Below are 13,097 nucleotides of genomic sequence, written 5' to 3' on the forward strand. Positions count from 1 at the left end.
AGTCTCCACTGTAATCCTGAGCAAGAGAATTATAGCAGGTGTTGAACTGAGTTAGCTAATAGCACAGAATGGATAGAATCCTTCTAGCTGCCAACCAAACTTAGGATTACCCATTACCTGTATGTTTACAGTCCCTCAATACTGTATTATCTGAGCAGCTGTTTGGGGAATTTTCTGATTTAACAGTCAGGAAACACTGAATAGCTGGGACTAACACATTTCATGAGCATATATAGGTTTTAAAGAGTTTCTGATTAAACTGAGGAGAAGTTCAGATAAAACCTTATCTTGCTTGTTGCCAACTCATTTATTAGACTGGTGTATGCTTGAGCTTACAGAAAACCCATTAATTATGGATGACCCAACTTTATTTAGTGCTCTGACACAGAGTGAGGAGTCCAGAAACTCTAGAATCATGGTTTCTAAAGCTTCCAGGTTCATTCACTGTTCCCAGGGCTTCTAGTCTTCCAGTTTCTTTCATACTGCTGGGGGTCAAGTACAGCATCCAAGCTGTGCACCACAGCTGAATCGGGTGTCTTGAAGCTGAGCACCCTGCCTCAATTTCAATATTTTTAAAGACCATTTTAAACAATATGTTTGTATTTATGTTAAAACAATTATTAAGAATTTCTTCTACAGGAAATATTGACTCTTCTACCTTTCTTTTTAACATAAAGAATTTCCATCACAAACATAAGTTTCCCACAAAGCAGATTTCAACTTTCAACTAGCTTTGCTCACATTTTTTTCATGTATTTATCATTATGACATGTCTGTAAGACAGAAAAGTACAACCATCCTCGTGTTACAGAGAAAGACTAGGCAGCAGGCTTGCCAACTGGGGGAAGAGGACATTAAACAAAATACATCAGGGGTGGTGATAACAGCTTGCAATTAAGCGAGGGAGGTCAGGGTGCTAAGTACATGGGGAAAGGTGATGGGAGCAAGAGAGCCCTTGGGAAGGATAAAACAGGTTAAAAGGGGCTGCCTCAAGTGCATGCAGCCCAAGAAACAAACGGAAGCAGCTAGAGCTCCACATTTGGATCCAGAACTATGGCAGCATTGGAATCAGAGACATTATGGGATCACTCATATGAGCAGAGTTCTGGGATGGATGGACAAAGGCTCTCAAAGGGAATATAAAAACATTGACTAGGCATGGAGGGATGATGCCAAAAAGGTAAAGCTAAACTCTAGAGGAGAAACTTGCAAAGGATGTCAAGGAAAACAAGAGGTTCTACTGCTATATTAGCATTAAAGGAATAAATAAAAAAAACCCAAACAACTGTGGGTCTGCTGCTGAATGGGATGGTGACTTAGTGACAGTGGATACAGATATGGCTGAGATACTCAGTACCTCCCTTGCCTCAGTCTTCACCAGCAAGATCTCCCAGGCCGTCATGCCTAGAGACAGGATCCAAGGAGAAGAACTGCTTTCTCCTTGAAAGAGGATCAAGGAAGGTATCAAGAAATCTTGACTCATCCCATGGGACCAGATGGCACATGCCCTGTGAGGTGAGGCTGAGCCTTGTTAAGCCTGGAGAAGAGAAGGTTTAGGGGGGACCTAATAGCAGCCTTCCTGTAACTACAAGGAGGTTACTGAGAAGATGGAGCCAGACTCTTCACAGGGGTGCACAGTGGAGAACAAGAGGCAGAGGTTGTACATTGAAACAAGAGAGGTTTCAACTGGATATAAGGAAAAAAAAAAAATCTTTAAGACAGTAATTAAGCACTGAAAAAACTGTCCAGAGAGATTGGGAAATCTCTGTCCTCAGAGACTTTCAAGACCTGACAGGACAACTTGGTCCTGAGCAAACAGATCCAAATTCCATGTTGAACTGCTTTGAGCAGCAGATCAGAACTGAGACCTCCCAAGGTCCCTTCCAACCTGAAAGGCTCTATGAATTCTCACAGTGTTTAAATGACTTGCCTGACATCCAAAAGAAAATGGTGGGAAAAGGACTCAGGATTTCCCAAAATTTCAGTTCACCATTTTTCCCTTCCTGATACAGCTCCTCTCTCACCACCTCAAAATAAGATAATGTTTTTAGAGACTACATGTCTAATTCCCAGACCTGAGTCTGCAACCATACGACATCCTGACTGTATCTGGAGTTCTCATATCATCTCTGTGAGACTGGAACTTAACTGCAGTCCCTCTTTCCTCCTAGCCCTGACCCTGCCTTGTGCACCATACAAAATAATCCCAGGTACATCTCTTGGGAAGCTTGCATGCTAGAATAGATGTTAAATTGGATAATCAGCAGCCAGAACACCAGTGTACCATTTTGTGAATCAAAACATAAATTAAGGTACAACTTCCCTACTGATTTCCCAGTTGGTGGAACTCTTGAGAACCTTCCCATAGCTACGATTCATAGATTACTCCAGCAATGTTTGTGTCAGACTTTTGCTATATTCCCCCCTCCAATTTCCATCCAGTGTTGCATTTCCCATTTCTTTGTAAAAGAGACCTTTGGGATTAACAAATGCCATACAACATTTATCAGTTTACTGTTATTTAAATCTAAAAAGTCCTGTAAATTTAAAACTTGTAATCAGAATCAAGTTATTATCAAATCGATGACCTTTGTGACAGTACAAGTTAGGTGAGCATATAATACATACATAATCATAAATATAAGGTGACAGAAATAAATCCTCTCAACAGGAATATGGATTAATTTCCACTGCCACGGCCAGTTATAAGAGAGAGAAAACCTAACTATTCAAACCATAGGAGGAGGTATCTACAGAGAAAAAATACATCACATACCTTCTGCCTCCCCAGCAAGGAGAATGAAGCTACTGCCAAGAGCAAGAACACAGTTTCTTCAGATGGAAAGAGAAATGAGAAAATGAAAATCATAAGGAAGAGACCTATTCAATACAGTAAAATTAACAGGGGCTATGGAAAGGGTCAAATTTCATTTGACACGAAGAACTGTCATACGTCAACTATTCACCTCAGGGGGTTTGTTGGAAACTCATTATTCAAAACATTTCTGGAATCATGATTATTACTTGCTACCCAATCAGCTAAGCAGCTGACTTTTTAATTTTGTGCTAAAGATTATCCCATTTGCAGGTTTAAAAAGTCATATTGCCAGACAACTGATTATTGTTTCATCCCAAGCAATAACTTCAGTGCTAGCTTGTCACATAGATCTTACCTCTAAAAGTTCGCAATCTAAAGTCCCACTTCTGTATCTACTGTCTTTGAAGTCTCAGCATCAAACCTACAGAGACAAATATAAAAGGCAACTTGCTAATGAACCCATAGAAGGACAATCTGTAAATAAGTGGGAATTTCAGGGATGTGTTTTGTTTGGTTCATTTCCTGAGAGCACTGAGGAAGAAATGAGACAGTAGGCAGGAATTGAATTCAGGGAGCTTGGCAAACCAGGATGAGGAGTTGGCAAGAACATACTGCGTGCAGGGGACCACGTTGTATTTCAGTTCAATGAAACTTATCAGATTGACAAACTCTCCAAATGTTGCCAAAGTGAAAGCAAAAGCCAGACTCTGCAGGTATCTGTTGGGTAGGTGAAATCCAAATGAAATAGCTCAAACTGGGATCCCACATTGATTCCTGATGCAACACAAGCTGTTACATAGCATGGTTGCCATCTCTCTTCTTACTAGTCTCAGACAGCTTTTCCTTCCCTTCATCTTCTTAGCACCTCTTGTAGTTCCTCATAATTTGAGGCAATGTGTTTTTGTTTTTTTTAATTTCCTGTATGCACTAATCAGACTGATGTATAAAGTTCCTCCCTATCTCCTTCTCCTGCCACAGTAGGCTCTGATCTCCAGTTTTCCTTTCATGCTTAATTACAAAGTACTAAATTAAAAATAGGACAAAGGTGAGTAAATACTATTTAACAGAAAAAAAGGCCTAAATCCAAACACACCATTCATATAAGCAGTTGTACTAACATAGTAGGTGCCTATATCTGTCTGGCCCAAAAACTTTCTTGATGTATATCAGTTTGCTTCTGTGCACATCCACAGCTGCCCTACTCTGACTACTTCAGTGCCTATCTCTCCTCAGGCAGCCAGCATCCACATACGACACCCTACCGCTTACATCCCGTGAGCATTTCTAGGCCATGCTTCATGCACACTAATGGGATTAAGCTCTGCACAAAATACAGCTGCAGTCTTTTTCCTTGTGGAGAGTGAAAGCAGAGAACTGCCCACATGTTTAGATTACAGCAGAGCAGTAAGAGCACCTGCCCAAGAAGAGGAAGTGCTGACTGCTCCCGGCGTGTGCCCCTCCAGGAGGGCTTCCTGACCATCTGGCTATAGGCTAGCCCAGGTTGGGTGCCAACCTACTCAAATTTGTCTACTGTAGAGAGCATTTAAGATGGACTGGGGCCCGAAAGAGGCCTCAGAGAAGAAAACCTCTACCTAATCTATAGCATAAGGATTGTGGGGTAGTACTCTAGGAGGGGCACATACTGTTCCAATGAATGCGCATTTTACATAAAGCAATCAACAAGAGTCCTGTGACACATACTGCTATGTGTACAATGCAAATACTAAGTCCACTTAAAAAGTTTTTTTTCAGAGATCGTTTCTGATTGACATCAAAAAGAAAGATCCCCCGCTCCCCCAAAATAGTGTGTGCACACGCACATAGACACATACTAGTTCATCACTTCTGCAGTTCTTCCCAACTGCTAACTTTAGTCTTGCTCAAATCAATAAAACTACTTACATCCTAAATTTAAGCACCTGAGGAAGTTTTTGCTGGTTACAGGCTCAGGCTAATATCCTAAATTCGCCTCTCTTCCCTTCATTGTTACCTTAAGGAACAAGAAAATAGAAACCTAAAGATAAATTTCCACAAGAATATGCCTGGTTTTGGAGGTGTTCTCCTAGAGGATTCTATTTTCCATCTCTGTATAGGAGAACCACGACTCGTGGCACAGCCTAGCAGCAGTTCAAATGCACCAGCACTCAGTGAGCAGAAATGATTCTGCATCCGTATGCAGAGTTTTCTCACCTAGAGCTAGGATGACTTAGCAGAACGGCCCTGCATCCTTATGCAGCATCATAGCTCCTGCCACAGTTACAAATTCCCCTGCTGATTGCTAAGTGCCTTAACTTATCCCAGATGGAGTCTGCAATGAACTGGTATGAAAGCAGACAACATTTGAGGCTCTCTCCTGATCCCTCTATTACCTAAATATTCACACTCTTCAGTTACAGTATGAGCAAGATCTTTGCCTGATAAACTTCCTAGCTCCCTTTTAGGAAGAGTACTGTTGAAAAATCATGCATTTTTCTGAACTTGTAGTGCAATACATTTTGTAGCTCTCTGGTATTTTTTGCCAGAAAGCTGTCTGTTCAATACTGTTTGCTCTCAGTACCATTCTTTCAGAAAGCAGAAATAAATTATTCATTTTTTCTCTCTTTTAAGAAACAGTCTGCAAGATACTGAGCTGACTAAAGTCAGAGGTAGTTCAGGGTGCTGAGTCCTCACAGGAGGAGCTCTGAATGTTACAGGATCCATCCCAAGTAGAAAGTGTCTGAGCACGTTAATGCACAGAAAAGACAGTTCAAGGGTGAAGTTCATGTGAGGAGACTGGTTGATGTCGTAAGCTGTGAAACTGTAACTCCTGTAACCGATGGGTCGAAGCAAAATGCTAAGTGTCAGGGCCATCTACTGTTTTTTTCAAATATGTTGATATATCTTGTTCTGCTTCAAGGCATTCTCCTGCAAAACAGCATAAACATTACAGAAACTGAGCAATCACTAAGTATGTATAATCTTCCATGTTGCCAGGACAGTGAAAACAGAAATTCTGGGGGAATCAGTGTTTCTAGAGGGTTTTAGAGTTTTTTTTTTTTTTTTCCTGAGTAGGCTGAATGAAAATGAAGATAAAAATAACCTTCAGTTTGCTAGATTGAACAGAGAGTCCTGGATCATTGGAAAGTCATCTTCTCTCTTTCCAAACCTGACATCTGTCATTTGGTCCTCAGCATGACAGTGGCAGTGTGGTTGAACTTTGCATGTTTTGTTACTGCAATGCTGGTATTGGTTGTTGTCAACCATGTATTTTTACCTAGTCACACAACTGCACATCTCTCATATTTGAGAGGGCTCTTTAAAAAGGTCCTTTCAAATACACACACAATAACAGTTAGTTTAGTTGGAGGTTTCTTATCCCTCCACCTATACAAAGCTCAGTCATGCCCTACAGACACTGTTTGCTGTTGTTATTGTATTAGAGCAAGGCTCTGGTTTGGATCAGTCCTCACCATGATAGGTGATAAACAAACACAGAACTAGACATGGTGTCAACTCCAGAGGGCTGGCTATTTACTGTTTTGCTCAGGAGTAGCAAAAAGTGACTGAATTGTGAAGGTGATCCTAGGCAAATGACAGCAAAATCTTTACACAATGCCCTAACACCACAAATTTTTCTTTGGCCAAGCATTGCTGGAGAAGCTACTGAGAAGTACTCCCAAATCCTAAAATACATTTACTGGAATTATTTCACTCTTCTTCCTGAAAAAGCCAGATGCATTAGTTACCATGAGTTCTACTTTATCTGCCCAAGCTGAGCCTCAGGGCACTGTAATGTAGTAGAGGAAATTCTGTTTTGGAGGCAAAGAAAATACTCTGCACTTACTTGATTTAAAAGAAAAAGAAACCCAGCCAGATTTTGGATGTTTAAACTGCCTTGGGAACCCTGATGCACGGGCAAAGCACAGGTAACTCAGTCTAATATTTATGTCAGTTACCTTAATTCACTGCAACCCACACTCCACAGCCAGCTCTTAACTATCTGTGGAGGGTTATTTGAGTTGCACATTAATTGTGCTATGGACACGCTCTGTGTAGCTCAGAGGTTATTAACACAAAGCATATTGGCTCAGGTGCAACACTGCACAAACAAGATTAAACAGTTTTCAGGGCCAGTTCAGATCTGGAAGCAGTTTAGCCACTTTTATGTGATCTGGAGCATGAAGAATAAGCTCTACTGATCCAAGCCAACTCCCTTCAGTGTATATCTGGACCGCAGTCCAAACCCAAGAAGATTCAGAAGTGCAACAGACACCTTTATCTTCATGGAGCCACAGGAAAGCCACACAAGCCTGTTCAGGCAGGCCTTTCTTGATCCAGACTGGTTCTAGGCAGATGCACTCAAACATCCACGCACCACGCTCACTCGCCCCCCAGTTCACTAGCCTATGAGGAATCTTTAGCACCAACAAAAACAAAACAGAGAGCAGATACACCCGAGTGGCTCTTTGTGAAGGCAACCTCCGGCCTGAGCCAGAGCTGATAAACTGTGCTGGATCCACAGTGACTATGCAGAACCAGTCAAGCATCCCTGTTACGCAGGAGACTTCAGGGTATCCTACAGTATTCGCCTGTGTGATACCATTTTCATGTTATCCTGGCTTCCTATTGCTCTGAACAATAGTGACTGAATCTCTCCTGCTTTTGGGGAACTGTATTCAAGAACAAGCACAAACATCAGTAGTGACTATGCAATGCATGTCAAGATATATACATTCAGGTGTTGTGACGCAAAGCCATAACCATAACCTGAAATTCATCTCTTCCAAAAAGCAAGGAAAGAAGTCTTGCAGCACGTCTGGAAAGCTAGTAATAAAAGACCAAGCAGAAATACATAAGTTTACTTCTGAAGATAAGACTTAATGGTGAAATACTGTTCTCAGGAAAGTATAAAGAAAAATTGATTTGCTGCAAACTTAGTACCACAAAACCTGCTAAACATTTGAATGCTAGCAGTACTGAAGTGTGAATCCTGCTGATCCAGGTCCTGCACTCATATAAACACCTCTTGGTAGGCTGGAGTTCAGAAAAGAGATGCTGTGCCATGGACTGACCAGGAACCTTAGTAGACACACCATCAAACAGGATTTTAACACTATGTTAGAAATATATTTACAGACAAGAATTCTACATATCAAATTGCAAATAATTAATGTAGCTGTTCACCAGCAAAATCTGCCATCTCCTGTAAATAGAATTTTGCACTAGATTTAACCTTGTCCTAGATACTAGATAAATAAAGTAATTTTATGTTATTTTCATACATATTATATTCAGTTATTCTTACAGTCTGCATAACACAGAATTTTTAAAGAGTATTTTGAGTTATGATTTAATCAGGCATCAACACATGCCTTTGGATAAACTACAGGAGAGAAATATTAGTGCTTGCTTCATTTGTTGATGATGATTTAAAATGATGTGTCATTTTATGCAAGATAATCCACTTCTCCCTGATCCCATGTGCCTGGGATACTATTTAAAAAGACTTTTGATGGATACAGTTTAGCGATGAGAATATAATTCTCAAGCTCACTAAAATCTACTTAGATAACACTAACATCTTAATCAATTATGCCCTGATTAACTCTAGAGTCCCAGCCAGGTATCCAAGATGAAAGAAGGCTACGAGAACACAGAGGAAATACTGAGAATAACCCCATGCAGCAGTACAGGTTGGGGGTTGACCTGCTGGAAAGCAGCTCTGAAGAGAAGGACCTGGGAGTGCTGGTGGACACCAAGTTAAGTATGAGGCAGCAATGTGCCCTTGTGGCCAAGAAGGCCAATGGTATCCTGGGCTGCATCAGAAAGAGTGTTGCCAGCAGGTCGAGGGAAGTGATTCTCCCCCTCTACTCAGCCCTGGTGAGGCCACATCTGGAGTACTGCGTCCAGTTCTGGGCTCCCCAGTACAAGAGGGATGTGGCACTACTGGAGCAAGTCCAGCGAAGGGCCACAAAGATGATTAGGGGACTGGAGCATCTCTCTTAGGAGGAAAGGCTGAGAGAGCTTGGCCTGTTTAGCTTGGAGAAGAGAAGGCTGAGAGGAGATCTTATCAATGCGTACAAGTATCTGAAGGGAGGGTGTCAAGAGGATGGGACCAGACTCTTTTCAGTGGTGCCCAGCGACAGGACGCGAGGCAATGGGCACAAACTGAAACACAGACACTTCCATCTTAACATGAGGAAAAACTTTTTCACTGTGAGGGTGACAGAGCACTGGAACAGGTTGCCCCGAGAGGTGGTGGAGTCTCCTTCTCTGGAGATATTCAAAACGCGCCTGGATGCAATCCTGTGCAATGTGCTCTAGGTGACCCTGCTTGAGCAGGGGGGTTGGACTAGAAGATCTCCAGAGGTCCCTTCCAACCTCAGCCATTCTGTGATTCTGTGAGATGCTGCAGACTGCTGTAGGACAGGAAGGTTTAGGAAGGATATTAGCACTTAGTCTTGAAAAAAAGTCTCCAGACTCCACTTTTATTTTCCTCGCAGATCCACAACAAAGAATTGTATGCAGTGAGGTGGAGAGTGACAGATGTCTGATAAATTCCAGCAATGTCAACCTGGCTGTCCGTCACTGAGGGACTTCTTGTCAATCATTATAAGCTTAAACACCACCATTAGCACTCGTTGCACCAACCCGTACCAAACCTAAAATACAAAGGAGTGCAGATAAAATTCTGTTCTTTCATCTGCATATTTTAATACAATGATCATTATTAAAGGATAACGTTGGCATTTAATTTGTCAATATGCTTTGGAATTATCACTGAGATGAGTGGAGCATAGGGGACTGGTTCAGGCTCAGAATTAACAACTAAAAGAATCAGAACCTCTTTACATCAAAAATTTACACTCTGTGCATAACCATGGTGTGTGCACAAATTCCAGTCACACAGATTTTCTACACAACTGCGAAATTACTCTCATAGCTAGATAAAACAAATACTGAGATTTTTGATAGCGATCAAAGAGGTGGTATGATGTAATACCCATCTTAATTTGACTGTCCTTGTATACCACCTCAGGCATCAGCCTGAAAACGCAATTGCAGGATGGCTTTCCTCTGAATATAGTAGCAGACTACATTATAGACTTTATATACATAAAATGCTGACTGGACACTTCTACTAAGCAGAATATCATTTATTATCAGAAATCTCTGGGGAGCAAAACATGTCCCTGAATTAATGAGTCTATTAAACCTACTGTTAGAACCTTGTTTATTGAAAATATCTAAAATGAGTACCTCTAAAAAGCTCTTATATGACAAAGAAAAACATTAGAAGATAATTACTGAAGAGCCCTGACTCTATCAGTAGGCTAAATGGTGTCAGAAATAATTTAGCTGAACTTGCATTTAAATTGAAAAATATGATTTCTGAATGTGGTTCCTTCTGAAGACAGAAGTTAAGCCCCACATACGTTACAAATCCTGGTTTCAATATGCCAGATGAACAGTCCAAAGTTAGTTTCACAAATAATAAATGACAAGTGCAGCACAGGCATCAAGTGTTTCAGGTCCCTAGGATCATCTCTCCTCCTCAGTGTAACTATACTCCCACCATCTACTGCTGCAAGAGTTGGAGTATTTAATTTTTGCAAAGTTTAAAATATGTTCTCTTCCTCAGCAAACTGTGATTTAACATAAACAGTTTAGCATAATACTGTTTTCTATTTATACTCTGAAGTGTTCTAACATTACAATATTCCATCACAGACATAGCTTTAGATGTGTTCATATGAGCTAAATTAAACCATTATTTAAGTTCTGGCATGTTGTAAGATACAACAATGAACCAGCAGGAAGGGGGGGGGAATGCTGATAATTAAAAAATCTGTTTGAGCAAATCATCATTAATTATGCTATTGAAGGCTTGAAGATATATCAGCAGAATCTTGTAGCATGAAATGTCATTTAAAAATAAAATAAAACAAATCCTGTAGTATTTCTGCTCTCCAACTTTTCTGATTTCTTGCAACAGTTAAAAGACTGATCTGATCAAATTATTTTTTTTATTTACCAGCCTTATACTAAAATAGTCTTTCCAAACAAAAATGAAGGTTTGTCCTTTGCCACAGAGAAATTTCACTGTGAAAGAATACACAGAGGACATGGCAAGGAGGAAAACTACGATGTAAACAAGATCACAGAAGAAAGTTTCTGGACAAAACAAGGGAGAGATGCATATAAAGACTATCCTATAATCATGTTCTCACATTGATGAGACACTCCATGACAGAAACAGGTCTTCAGAAGGAAGTAAGGAGGAGTCCAGTCTAGACCACTTCAGAAAAAGCTTTTTATATTCAAGAGGGATGTGGAAAAACACAGAGGCGCTTGCTAGACTAGCACATAAAAAGCATTTTAAGATGAGTTTTGCTAATGGAAGAGAATAGACCAAGTGGGCTCCGCAGTAACAAACACAACAAAGAGGTAAGAAGGGGAAGAGCTACACAGAGCCTTGAAAAAGAAACTGGAAACTTCAACTCTTTTGCTGTGGTGGGGAAGTCCATGTAAAGAAGATAACTTCATGTTTAGGGACTGAACAAGAGCAAGTGGAAAATTTAAGACAGAAGAGGTTAGAAAGACTGGAGAAAGGTTAGTTGCAAGTTCATGGTGGATAGATTCTGTATAGCTCCCTCATCCAAACCATTGCAGCAACCAACTTAAAACAGGTCATTACCATTGCTACTACAGGACTTTGTTTGCAAAATAGCACACAGGACAAGCAATATAAGGGAAGCATATAGGAAACTCCTGATATACACCTTCTTTCAATATTTCCAACTGCTTCACTGACTTTTTCCTGCCCCATGGGAACCCCTTCCCCCTTGAGAAAACCAAAGAAGGTAGTTTCCATAACTTATTGTTAGTAAATGTCCGTGTTTACCTTTTCCTTTGTTAACTGTAAATAGTTTAATAGTAAATAGTCACTATTAAACAAAAGACTTGGTACTTCTCTCTCATGAATTGGCATAAATCAAGCACATACAGAAGTCAACAGGGGAACACAAACATAATAAAAAAGAGACTGTAGCTCACTGTGTAATTATGGAGCTCACAGGACCGATGTCCCAAAATAAGGCCCAAAATATCTGGATCTCATTCCTGACCTCTGTGCAATTTTGTTGGATTTTTGTATTTTTATGAAAACCTGACTGGTGAAAACTCTCTTTTCTGGATCACTCTAATAAACAATTATTAGTTCTACAACTTTGGTTTTGGATTCATATATTACCAAATGTCAATCTACGTGTTATTCGCCAATGTCCTGTTTTTACTGAAAAGGTTAATTAAGTAGCTTTCTTACTGCAGCATTGATTAGTAGCATAGTCAAAATTTAATATTATTATTTTTCCATACATGTAATCAGTAGAGCAAGACAAGTACCCACCTGTCATGAGAGAAACACGATTGTGCTACAAACCACATAGTACTTTTTGGGGGGCAAGTAGCAATTTCCTATTGCCACAAAACAATTCTTCAACCAAAAGCTAAATATGATTCAAAAACATCAGGTATTTACATAGATCGCAAGACTGATTACAATAATAATGACTATAAAAGAAAAATTTTGGAAGGCAGATATGTCTTTATATGTCATTTCAGATCAACACCTACTTAAAAGAGGGCTAGGAAGTAATTTTCTATAGAAAAGTATCTTATTCTCCCACTGAAGCAACTGGTACTGAACACTAGCAGTGAAGGCAGAGACTTTGATGGTGTAGAAGACCAGCTAGTCTCTCCCACGGAGCAATTCTAGCACCTCAGTGCACAAAGCTAGAGCGAGGGAGCAATGCTCTTGAGCAGGAGTTCCTAAATTTAGCTTGGGTACCAGCAGCAGCAACTCCTGACTTTTTCAAGTACTCACATATGCTTTGTACTACCCCAAGATCTCCATCTGGTTATTGCTGCTCTTTCCCCAAGCTCTGACCCCATGCACACACACCCTTTTCTTTTCTCCTCCTTATCACGCTCTCCCAAATTCCCTGATATAAGCTTACAAATGGCATAACCCACAGCTGCTGCAATTGTCATCTCCTGGCACAGGGGCAGGTGGCTGGCACACCATGAGTGATACGTGCATCACTGTTCGGGTACTTTTTCTCTGAAACTTCTCATCTTCCCGGGGCCCATCCTGCCAGGGACGCACGGTGAGGCCACACACCCTCCCTGCAGCCAGCCCTGCTGCACCGTCCTCACTCAGGGGGCTGCCTGCCCCCCGCCCGGCAGCGGGTATCTCCCCTGCCAAGGCCGCAGCAGCGCGGGCAGTACCTCCCGCTCC

Source organism: Apteryx mantelli, chromosome 1 (assembly GCF_036417845.1).
Source record: "Apteryx mantelli isolate bAptMan1 chromosome 1, bAptMan1.hap1, whole genome shotgun sequence".
Taxonomy (NCBI): domain Eukaryota; kingdom Metazoa; phylum Chordata; class Aves; order Apterygiformes; family Apterygidae; genus Apteryx; species Apteryx mantelli.